Below are 12,171 nucleotides of genomic sequence, written 5' to 3'. Positions count from 1 at the left end.
TGTGTACTGTACAATTCTGTGTGTGGTCTAAGCATCTGACATGACAACATGGAAGTGGTCCAGATAGCAGAGGTAGTAAAAGTGCTGCTTAGAAGTGAACTCCTGATTCTTTTTCAATAGCTTGTGGTGCAATGGTTATGATATGCCAATGTATAAGGGCAAACTGTAGTGCTATTTTTGGCAGTAAAGCACATTAAAAAACAAAGCTTCAGAGGTGTTTGGAAAAAAAAAAAAAAAAAAAAAAAGAAGAATGTAACGCACTCCAGAACATTGTTGTGTTCCTTCTCAAAAAGGATAGCTTCTCCCTGTGGTATGTTCTTAAAACAGAATCTGCAAAGCTCCTCTGGACTTCATGTAAGCAAGGCTGTGATTATCAGCAGTAAGGGCTGATTTCTGATTTAAGGAGATCACAGTAGACATTGCCTTGGCTCTTGCCTAGAAATGCAGTGGTGTTTAAAGGCCTGTTTTTCCTCAAATGCAAATGTGCATCAAATGGCTAGTATTATCTTTATTATGAGAATAAAAGAGAACTCCGACAGGGTAAATAAATAGGATAACACAAATAACTCCTAACCTACAACGAACATGCTGTTTCATCTTACCCTCCACAGGAGTAACAGAGAGTCCAGCTTTTTCCTTATTTTCTGGCAATCTTTTCTCACAATTTAGGATTTGTGTCTGGTTGACTGAGGTGAGACTTGCAAATAGAAGAGGTAGTATGGAACAGTTTGATTTCTTTAGCTGTGCCATTGTCAGGGTGCTGTTGGCTCTGCTTCATTCTGCTCCCTGCATTGCTCAGGGAACTGCCAGCAGCTTGGCTAAACACCTTTCCATGCCTGACGGTTGATCCTTTTTGTTTATTCACCTTTTCACAATCAGAAGATATCATAATGCCCTCACTCCCTCTTAGTGTTCCTTTCTCCTTAAAATCAGGGGCAGGGAACATGGGGATTTTTTAGTACAAAATTAACTTACTGACAGGGCATTTTCCAGAAATGGTTCTGAGATGTTCTTCCTGACAGAAAGATAAAATCTATTGCATTGGGAGTTACGATGAGGAGAAAGCTACTCAAAAGCTAACAGTCAGAATTCGTTATGTTCATGACAATACCAAACAGTTACAAAAGATTGTCCTATGGCATACAGACTGTAAAACACAGCTGTTTGAAACACAGCTGTTGGAAGAACCTGCATTCCTGAGATACTGAATTCTCCTCCTAAGCAAGATCATGAAATTAATTGGTTCTTCGTTTGTTCACTGGAAGAAGAGAAAGACCAGTTTTGCTATACAGGAAAATATTTATATTCAAAACCATTTTCTTCCTTCGATGCATAATAATCTGTCACAGTACAGAATTACACAGATTACTTTCCATTTCTCAATTTACAAGGCTGAAAAGAGAGGCTCTCCAGACAAAAGTGCTGGTTTAATCATCAGATCTCTACCTCTGTGGGAGGTTTTACCTCAACCTGAACCGTATTTCCTAGGGAAATGGTCCCTAAGCCATGCTACATACCTGTTGAAGGACACTCTCCATCCTTTTAGTTAAAGCTGTTCTACTTCCTCAGAGGTACTGATTGAAACAGAGGACAGAAGACTAGACTGGCTGGCTAGATCCCTGTTTTGGACACTAGCCACCTCAGAGGCGGCTCCATTCCCATGATTGTTCACTCCTGGGCCTCTTGTCCAACTCCTGTGCCCAAGAGAGTCTCTCCCAGCAACCACTCTCTGAATCCAGGCCTTAAATGTGCTTTTCAGCTGAAATCAGCAAATACCTTGGGGTCAATTGCATTGCTTCTTTGGCTTTACTTTTACTAAGTTGTGTAGTAACCTTCTTACCCTTGCCTGCCCCTGCAGCCCCCAAGAAAATCACAACCATTTCCCTTCCTGACTTCTAACCTTCCTTTGGACTTTGGGTGTCAGTTAAATGTTTGTGGTTGGTGTTCAGGATTCAACTGCTAGTTGAATACTAGCAGTATTCATGTTATTTGAAAAACATACATCTTGTAGTTCATTACATTTCAGTTTAGGAAAACACAAACAGATGTTTTATCTCTGAGGGACATGATGGACGTGCTGATACTTTTCATTGTAGCAGCTGTCTCATGTGAAAGGATGTGACATAACCTAGCATTTTAAATGAGCATAACATATTCCAGTATCTACATACAAAATGAGTAACAGGTCATTGATCTTTAACTTTTTTTTTTTTTTTTTTTTAGTAAGGATTCTGTAATAGTACTGTTATGTACTAATGTCAGTTCAAGGTAAATGAGTTACCTTTCCTGAGCAGAAGCACAAATTATTTCTGTAACTACCTTTACAGGAATCTTAGCTTCCAGCTCCAAAAAATATAAAATAAAATAAAATAAATAAAATAAAATAAAATAAAATATAGATGCAACAGATGCAATGAAAACTCATTACAAAGCAATTGCTGAAAGAGAAGACTTGTAAGTGAAAGTTAATATACTACTAGCACAAGTTTCTAAACATTTCATTTCATGTATAATTTTTTACAGAATTTTTGTGTCATTTCTGCTTGCATATTGGCCAGTTTTATTGCCCTTATGAACCTGGAGACTTCTTGTAGCAACCACATTGCTGCAAGACAATGTGATATTAAGGCATTACTGTGACGAGTTTTATCTGTTTTGTTAATGCAATTAGTTGACTGAAATAGCTTGTTAGCACTTCAGGAATGGCCTCTTTTTTGAAGTGCTCACTTTTCTGGTAGACTTTCCAGCTTCTGCTGAAAATATTCATCCACAGCATCACTCCCAGTGCAGAGTAGTCCATTTTACAGTTCTGTGCCTCATTTTCATTTTGAACACTGTAGTCAAAGTGAAGTCTTGACCTCTAGTGAAAGTACAGAAAAAGTTCTATTAAGACAATTGGTACTGAAGTTGTTTCTGAATTGTAGACAGGATTGAAAATACTTAAAAAATAATTAAAAAACAAACAAACAAACAACAACAACAAAAAAGCACTAATATTATTTGTATCCAGGGTGTTTCTTGTACCTGGAATGTGATAAAAGCTCCTAAGTCTGTTGTTTCTGTTGTATTCTACAGTTCTTACATCTTAAAAATACTTCATAATCTTTAATAATGAGGATTTGGATAGACTGGCTGGACTGGTGATATGGAGTCTTTACTTCTTTCCCCCTTCTGTAAAAATTCCCTTTCCCTTCTGTTCATCTTAACAACACAGATTTGAACTTTTGGTTACTTTTATCAAAATTGTTTTACTTGCTCCCTGTACTTGAAAACATCCATAAGTCATCAGTAGCAGGGTCAGCTTGGAACATCTCCTGCTCCTAAAGAACAAACACATGCTGGAAAACTCCTTGCCTGTGAAAAGATACCAAAAAGCAGGTTTCTTCTGGCTGCCATGCAAACGATTAATTCTATCACCACATAAATTGGTGCAAAACAATGTAGAAGCAATCAGAGAATAAGGACCTGAGCTGGAAATTGCTCAGAGAGGAGGAAGAGACATGATAGTTTCTGGCCATTAGGTTTCTTTCACATGCTTTTTACTGTCTGGGCACTTCTGTGAACGGCAGCTTGTGGGATGCATCTGCCTGGCCCTGCAACAGAGTGAGCATGGCTTTTTGCATGCAGAGGACCTGGGCGAGGGAGGTGTAAGGGAGCATCGAAGGTGCTGGAGGGTCTGGTCCTTGCTGAGGACTTTCTCCCCTTTGACACCCAAAGAAACAGCACAAAGCAACATTGTTGATTTTTCATTTTAATAAGAAAAGGAGGGACAGAAATCAGGCACTAGCTGATTCTGTAAGTGTGGCCATTGTGTTGTGTCTGCAAGCCAGCTTGTTTCTGTTGTCTGTTCTGCTATCCTTTATGTTCCTTAGGCCAAATATTTCTCTGTTGATAGGTTTTCATTTTAATTAGCAAGTGCTGAATCACAGAATAGAATAGATTTTCACACGTAGAATAATGTTCTTTATTTCATTAATCTGCTATTAGTAATACTTACAGATAGAATATGTGCTATAAATCCCTTCCTCTTGAAGCTTTCTCAGCAGGACAACAGTTCTGTCCTGCTGGCTGACTGCTGCAGAATCTTGAAAAGTAGCCCTTGTCCTTTTTCAGCTGATTATTTGAAGGACAAGACCCTTTACATAACCTAATGTTTATAAATCCAGCCAGGAAGACTGAAAAAGTAGTCAGATTTTATCCTTGATATAACATGTAGAATTCAGCCAGCTTTAGCCACTATTTTTTTGTTAATGAAATCTATGTTGATAGATGACTTCTACATATTTTCTTCATAGGGCATCTTACAGCTGGTATTGAATTAATGTAAATGACTGTTCAATTTGTGGAGGATTTTATGTTCTTTGTTCTAGCGAGGGGCCAATGTCAGAATCATGCAGTCAAATGCTGACATATTTGTCAACTTGAAGATGTGAGAGTGTGATGAAAACTCCCATATGGGTAAATTCAGTGAGCCTAACTCCAGTGCTGAGTGCACACACACTAGCAGGTTCTGGGTTTAGAAGGCATCTCTCCAGGTTGTTGTTATGAAAGACACAGAGGTTAAGAAGGAAGCCAGACATTTAGGGAAGCCTGTACCGAGGATCTGCTTGTATCCTTAACCCTCTCATTGGAAATGTCACAATAAGTACTCCGTTCCTCTGTTGAAAACTGCCCCTTTCTGTTCCACAAAGAGATCGTTCCCCTATTTGTCATATCTTTGGTATTGAAAGAAGTGATTACTTTGCTTACAGTATTCCTGATTTCCAGATAGAACTTTTAGCTGTAATTTTATTATCCACTTATTATACTGAAAACCTTTTATGGGGTGTGCACAAACTGGCAATGACAACTAGAGAGAATTTGGTCATGTATCAGCAGTAAAGAATGAATAGATTGTCTCTGGATTTAGGTATAAATCTCATATTTGCATAGCCTGGTCTGCTCATTGGTTGGAACATTTATTTTGTATTAAGACACCTGAGCTTTCTTTGCAAGCAGGCAGGAATAGGTAATATGAAAGTGGGACTAGATAGGCAATGGCTGTCTGACCATCTAAGGTGACATCCCAGAATATTTTGACATTTTGAATTCAGTGCTTTAAGTTGAGAGCCAAGGCAGAAGGTTTTCTAAGAGTGCAGGACCTTTTGACCAGGGTCCACATCTTTTGAAGTACTTCAGAAAATGAATCAGAATCACAGAATATACTGAGTTGGAAGGGACCCACAAGGATCATGGAGTCCAGCTCCTGGCTCCTCACAGGACCACCCAAAAATCAGACCCTGTGTCTGAGAGCATTGTCCAAACACTTCTTGAACTCCGGTGGGCTCAGTTCCATGCCCACTGCCCTGGGGAGCCTGTCCCAGTGCCCGACCACCCTCTGGATGCAGAATCTTTCCCCAGCCTGACCCTCCCCTGTCCCAGCTCCATGCCGTTCCCTCGGGTCCTGTCGCTGTCCCCAGAGAGCAGAGCTCAGCGCCTGCCCCTCCGCTCCCCTCGTGAGGGAGCTGCAGGCCGCCAGGAGGCCTCCCCTCAGCCTGCTCTGCTCGGGGCTGAACAAGCAGTGTCACCTCAGCTGCTCCTCATACATCTTGCCCTCTAGACACTTCACTATCCTCATAGACCTCCTTTGGACATTCTCTGATAATTTTACACCCTTCTTATACTGTGGTACCCCAAACTTCACATGGTGCTCAAGGTGAGGCTGTAGCAGTGCAGAGCAGAGCAGGACAACCCCTTCCCTCGACCAGCTGGCCATATGGTGCCTGATGCACCCCAGGGTACAGTTGGCCCTTCTGGGTCACTGCTGACTTGCATTCAACCAGAACTCTCAGATCCCTTTCCACAGGGCTGCTCTTCAGCCTCCCTTGCTCCATTCTGTACATATAGCCAAGGTTGCCCTGTCCCAGGCGCAGAACCTGGCACTTTCTCTTGTTAAATTTCATGTAGTTGACTGCCCGGCCCTCTAATTTGTCAAGATCTCTCTGCAAGGCCTCAGTCCTTGTTGGAGTCAACAGCTCCTTCCAATTTAGTGGCATCTGGAAACTTACATATGCATTTTTGTCCTGCATCTGGCTAATTTATTAAAACACTAAAAAGAATTGGCTCCCAGATGGAGCCCTGGGGAGTGGAACTAGTGACTGGCCACCAGCCAGATGTAACCCCATTTACTATAAATATGGTGCTGTGCTGCATGATGTTGCTTTGTTTCCTTCTGTTTTATTTATTTATTTATTTATTTATTTATTTATTATTATTATTATTATTATTATTATTAATATTATTATTATTTCTTTCCCCCTTTTTTTTTTGAATTATGGAAGCCTCTTTACTGTTTGCTAGATTTTCTTGTTTCAACAGTGAACAGCTTCTTACAATTAGTCTTAGAGCAGACATTTTGTGATGTTTCTTCAGTTTAATATTTTTGTTTTCTCATATCTGGTTTGTTTCAGGTGAGGCACTGTTTGCTATTTTCTTCATACTTTTCTGAGAAGTTTGAACTAAAATAACCTAAAAGCTTCCATTTATTCAGACTGCAGGAAAGGATCAAGATGCAATGCAGCCCTTCCAGACTAAAGCATGTACAATCTATAAGTGAACTGTATGTTCTCATAGGCATGACCTGAAGTTGTTTGGTGTTTTTAGGGTGGAAAATTTCCACTGAGCTAAGTTGATCAAGTCTACAACAATTTCTACAGCTAGAAAAGTTAAGGGTCCACAAAAGGTTGCAAGCACAGCAGACAATTTGACCAATAGGCAAGTCTTCCAGGGCACATTCTCTTAGCCTGGAGTAGTAGTAGGCTTTCTAAGTGTGTTTTCTTTGGCAGCCTCTGCACACAAAGACCTGTTGATTACACCCAGAAAAGAGGTTATATTAAAATTCTTAACTGAAGATATTGGGAGTGTTAGTTATAGAAATTTCACTAAGAATTGAGTTATTGTTGTGGGAGGCATATTGGTTGGGTTGAACAAAACCAGAATGATTTCTTTTTTCTTTTTCTTTTTTTCTTTTTTTAATGAATGCTTGTTTACACTTTATGGCACATGTGTAACCCCAAGAAGCCCATGTATTTCACAACTTGTTCACAAAATCTTTCTTCATGTAACTGTTCCTACTTTTTATCTCTAATTGATTCACCATTTAAAATGAAGCCTTTCAGGATGTGGTGGATACATCAGTAATGGTCAAATAGGTAATCAACGAGTATAATCAACAATCCCTTCTTGAATGCCTGTTTTCTAAGCCCTCCGTAAGGGAACCTGTTGCTGTGCTTACATTGAGACCTACAGGGGACATGTACACCATATGTTAATCTAGGTGTCCATGACTTCAAACAACTGGCCAGGTTGAAAGTGGTTTTGAAAGTGTAATGGTTTGTTACTGTTTTTGCTTACTTTGACAGTGTGGGCTACCAATCTTTTTCATCAAGGACCCTGAAGTGTACTGGAAGTATACTGAATCTTCCAAGGCCTAGGGCCATTTCTTTGAAGGGAAACCCCACAATTAGCAAGACAAAGATAGACACATTTGATCAGGTTTAATGCAGCAAGATGACACATTTTTCTAGAGGTAGAAGGGCTTCAGTATATGAGACTGGAAAGATCCTCATATGAATCTCTTTACCCTCTATGGCTTGTAAAAGCACTTCTTCAAAGCACTTATCGAAAAATCACCATGACTGTTCCTATACTGGGACAGGGGATGGTTATGGAGCCCCTACTAGTATGTTGATTGTGTCTGTGATGGGAAGGGCCATGCAGGAGTTTTTTCTCCTCTGAAGGAGGAGTTGTGTGAGGACTTTGCTGCCAGTGAGGAGTCAGCAAAGGTGAGCTTCTCCAGGTGGATGAAGGCATTTACAGAGCAAGAGAGTAACAGGACCAGGTTGATCATAAGCAGCATCAACAAGATGTGATGCTAGTTCTAGATCCACAGCAGTATCCTGTTCATGTAGAGTTTATTGTTTATAACCTATTCATATTTCAACATTGCAATAAGTAATTGCTACAATACAAGCTTGAAGATGCTTCCTGTATCCTGAGGTTTAATAAACACAGCAGCTGTTAGCCTGAGAACGCGTTTAACTCAGGACAGAATTACAGCAACTCGATGTACTAAAGTTTATAGTATAATAAGGGATATTATTCTAAAATACTGTGTAATTTGGCAGGCAGTATGAGTGAACCATTGTGGTTTATCTTGGCCTGGGCTTTTTAGAATTGCATGATGATCCTTGGATTTCTAAAATACAGAGTACTCCCAGAGCATTCTAAACTGGAAAAGATCCATAAGAAACCAAGAGGCTGTATCATGCTGCCATGATACAGGTGGGGAGGGCTGCCCTCCTGGAGTTCTACAAGATCCCGATCCACACACAGTGCAAAAAGTTGTATTAGGGCTAGAGGGTAGACGCAGCTTCAAACTTGAGTGATTTTATAGGGAAATTCAGCTCAGAATCGGTGAGGACGGAGGAGATTCTTCTTTGCACTTAACCAACAGTAGATCAGCTGGCTTGTATAAGCTAATTAAGAGATCCAGTAATCAGCTTACTCTGATGCAGAGGGGAGTTGGTTATATTTTTGTTTTGTTTACCTCAGAAATTAACTTAAACATTGAGCTGCAAATACACTATCACTCAGTTCAGGCTGAGTAACATCAGGTTTGTCAGCAAATCCTTTGAAACACTTCTCAAGCTTATACATCATTAAAGAGAGGGAAATAAAATGACTCAAGTTATACTGAGTAATTCTGTAATGGATGCTGAGAAACTGACTCTGTGCCTAAGAAGCCTAAGGTAAGCGGGGCATCTACTGGTGAGACACTGCAATGAACTAACCTACTGTGTGAATGTCTGATCCAAAACCCGTACAGGCTGTTCTGTGCTCATTTTGCTTTGCCAGATAAGCAAGTGCCAGGCCTGCCTGCTGTGCTCTTTTGCCAAAATTGTGCAGCGTCTCCTTGCATAAATCCTTACTTTACTGGCATTCCTTTAGATATGCCTGCCACATACATTGCAAGAGTAGTTGTGAATACAGTTGGAAGAAGAAAAGAAGTGAGCTAATGGAACTTTTCAAAAGATGTAATGCAAGTCTCTAAGCATCTCCAACCATCCCCTATCCCAATCTGTCACTGCAGAGTCTCTGTCTGTTAGATTATAAACTTTCTTCCTTGTACCAGGAGATACTTTGATACCCTGGTCTGCTGCCCAAGGGTGTGAAAACCCATATGGAGCATAAGAAAATGCAACAATATTCTATGGAGATAAATTCCAGATCAACCAAACACAGGTTGTTATCCACACCACCCAATTTGCCTTCCTCCATTGTTCAGAAAATGTTATATGCAACAGCATGATATTCTCTACAGTGTTAAATACCTCTTAATGACTTCTGCAGAAGTCATTTAAAAATGTTCCATTTTTATTTAACATGCAACATTTTGGGCCAGGTGGAGGGTGTCATCTTCAGGCTGACATGTTTATAGCTATAAAATTCTATGTTTCGTCCCATTGTGCACATGAGACACGGATTTGGAAGGAACTCAAGTGGGCTTGCCCAGTCGTGTCATTAATTTCATTGTTAGGACTTAATATTTTAGATTCAAACAGTCAGCATGCGAAAAGCTTGCTTTTCTGTATTGAGAGCATGGAGGTGCATTTGCAAAAAGGAAACATGAACAAATAAGCAGCAAAGTAATGCTAAATTAAGAGAGAATGTGATCATGCTGTTAAATTACCTTGCTTATGTTGTCTTTGTAGAGATATCACCTTTACTTACCTGGTAAAGTCACATCTTTTCCTAAGCCAACTTTAAATTCTTTTGTCTTTCTAGACCCACAATCACAAGTTGAAATACAAAAGCACCCTCACTTCTGCTCTGCTGCACAGCATACATTTGCTATATTTAGCTGTACCGATGAATCAATTGCTTTATATAATCTCATCACAAGCCATTGTTGAAAAAGCATCCAAGTCTGTCACTTGACCTTGGGGAAAACACTGGTCTTTGTGCTTTCTTCAGGGCTTCTTCTGCCATGTATGTTAGAAGAATCTGTAATCAAGAAGTGCTTTCAGCCATTCTTGTCCAAAAGTCAATGGAGTAAGCAAAAGTCATCTTACTCCGGTACTTAGATCTTTGCTTAGTTAAACAGTTAAACCTTCCCTTTCTGAGAACAAGGTTTATTACATCATTGTTTAATCTGTCCCTTGCTTTTCTTTATATCCAGATGCCAGATAATATCTGATTGCTGCTCCTAAAAAGAGAGTTTCTTCTGGCTCAGGAGTTCCACAACTACAAACTGTTTGAGGCTGGAAGAAGTCTTTAGAGAACTATCATGGTATGTTCACTCTGTTCCTTCCACATTGACCTCGGACAGTGGGGTTAGATAGACCTGCCCTTATGGCTGCTGTTACAAGTGTGTGTGCACTGGATAACAGGGAGCAGGGAAGTCCCAGCAGAAATGACAAATGAAAAATAACTGAGCAACAATCTGTATGTTAACCTTAAGGTGTCTCAAACCTGTGGTTACTGAGGAGTAAAACCAAGGCATCTCTTTCTAGGAAATCAGAAACATTTAATTTATTTCCTGAATTGCTTTTCCAGAACTTATGTTCAAGGGAAGCTTTTGATGGCCAAATGGTGGCATTTTCACTACTTTATAATTAACTGTAAGAACTTAGATGCTTAGTAGATCCATTTACTACTTCCTTTACAGAAAATGATCTATTGTTAGTTGCTGAAGTTGAGTAGATGGTGTGGAAGAATAGCACGGTTTATAGAGCATGGCTGTGGCTGACCATGCCTGGCTTTTCAGGCACAGTACAGTGTTATCTAAGAGCCTGGGGAGTGGTGGTTCAGAAGGTACGGTGTTGTAGTCAGTGTGAGCTTTCTGGTTGGACCTCAAATGCTTTGATTAGCAAAGTTAATTAAGTCTGTACTGTGCTACTCTGAAGTATAGGCAACTATCATTAGGCTTTTAAATAAAGTTACCTATTGCTCTTACATATAGCTAATTGAACAGATAGCTAATAGCTATCTGTCAATAACTAATTGTCAGTGCTTCAAATCAGGATAACCCTTTATCACATATTCTTAAATTCAATCCTGGGTGCATTTTATATAAGACAGTTCTGTGTCTACCTCTCCTAAAGGGTCTCCACCCAGGCTCTGGCACCTCCAAAGGCTCTGAGTGTCTGGCAAGACACTTAGGCAAGTATGGACTTGTTCAGAGCTGTATCCAGAGACACCAACTAGATAAATTGACTTTATACAGTATCTTCGATACATTTCTTCAATATCTTCGATACAAAATGTAAAAATCCTCTCCCCCTTCCTCCATTCACCCCAATAACCACCACCAACCCAGTGCACACTTCCTGTTCTATGGGTCTTTATTGTGTTTGTGTGAGAATGGTATCTGGTTACTCCACATTATTGCACATCTTTGAAAGTTTATTTACTCACCAAAGTCTTCTTTAAAAACATGAGACTCTAAAGCACTGCTCTAAGGACCCAGACAGATATAGGAAAGTTCAGCAGCTTTTCTGAGCATTTTTAAAAAAATAAACTTTCAGGAAGCCTGACTCAGTGCTAAAGCCACTGAAATCTTACTGTCACTGATTTTAGTAAGACATAGATTAAGCCTTTAGTCTTAATTATCCTCTTTTATGACATTAAGCACTGAATTTTTGTTGTTCAGTCCTACTGAGCCTTCCTGAAGTTTTATTGCTTCCAGCAATGATAAACTCAGTCAATAGAGCTTATAAAACATGGGGTCAGTAGTTTCATTGACATAATGAAGCAATCTTTTTGGCAATTAAATTAGAACTCTGCCATATATCATACAATTTTATATCTATTAAAAATAATAGAAGGAAAACAGGTATGTTTGCAGTCTCTAGAGTCCAACAACATGAACGTGGTCTGTTTGCCCTATTGCCATCTACCCAGATGCTGTAGGTTTCTCAGTTTCATATTTGTAGCTGTTGACAGATTTGTGAGATTTTTAAAAAGATTTTTGATGCATTTCTGACAAACAGACAATGTACTGTTGCAGTTATTGTTATTAGGCACCCTCTTAATTTTGATAGGCAAAGCTACAATATCCTTCGCTGGAACATGTAAACCCAGGAGCAAAGACTTTGTCGTTAATACAGAATCTGCTTTTTCAGCTTAGCA

This window comes from Oxyura jamaicensis, chromosome 4 (genome assembly GCF_011077185.1).
Source record: "Oxyura jamaicensis isolate SHBP4307 breed ruddy duck chromosome 4, BPBGC_Ojam_1.0, whole genome shotgun sequence".
NCBI lineage: Eukaryota > Metazoa > Chordata > Aves > Anseriformes > Anatidae > Oxyura > Oxyura jamaicensis.
This window is presented reverse-complemented; position numbering follows the sequence as displayed.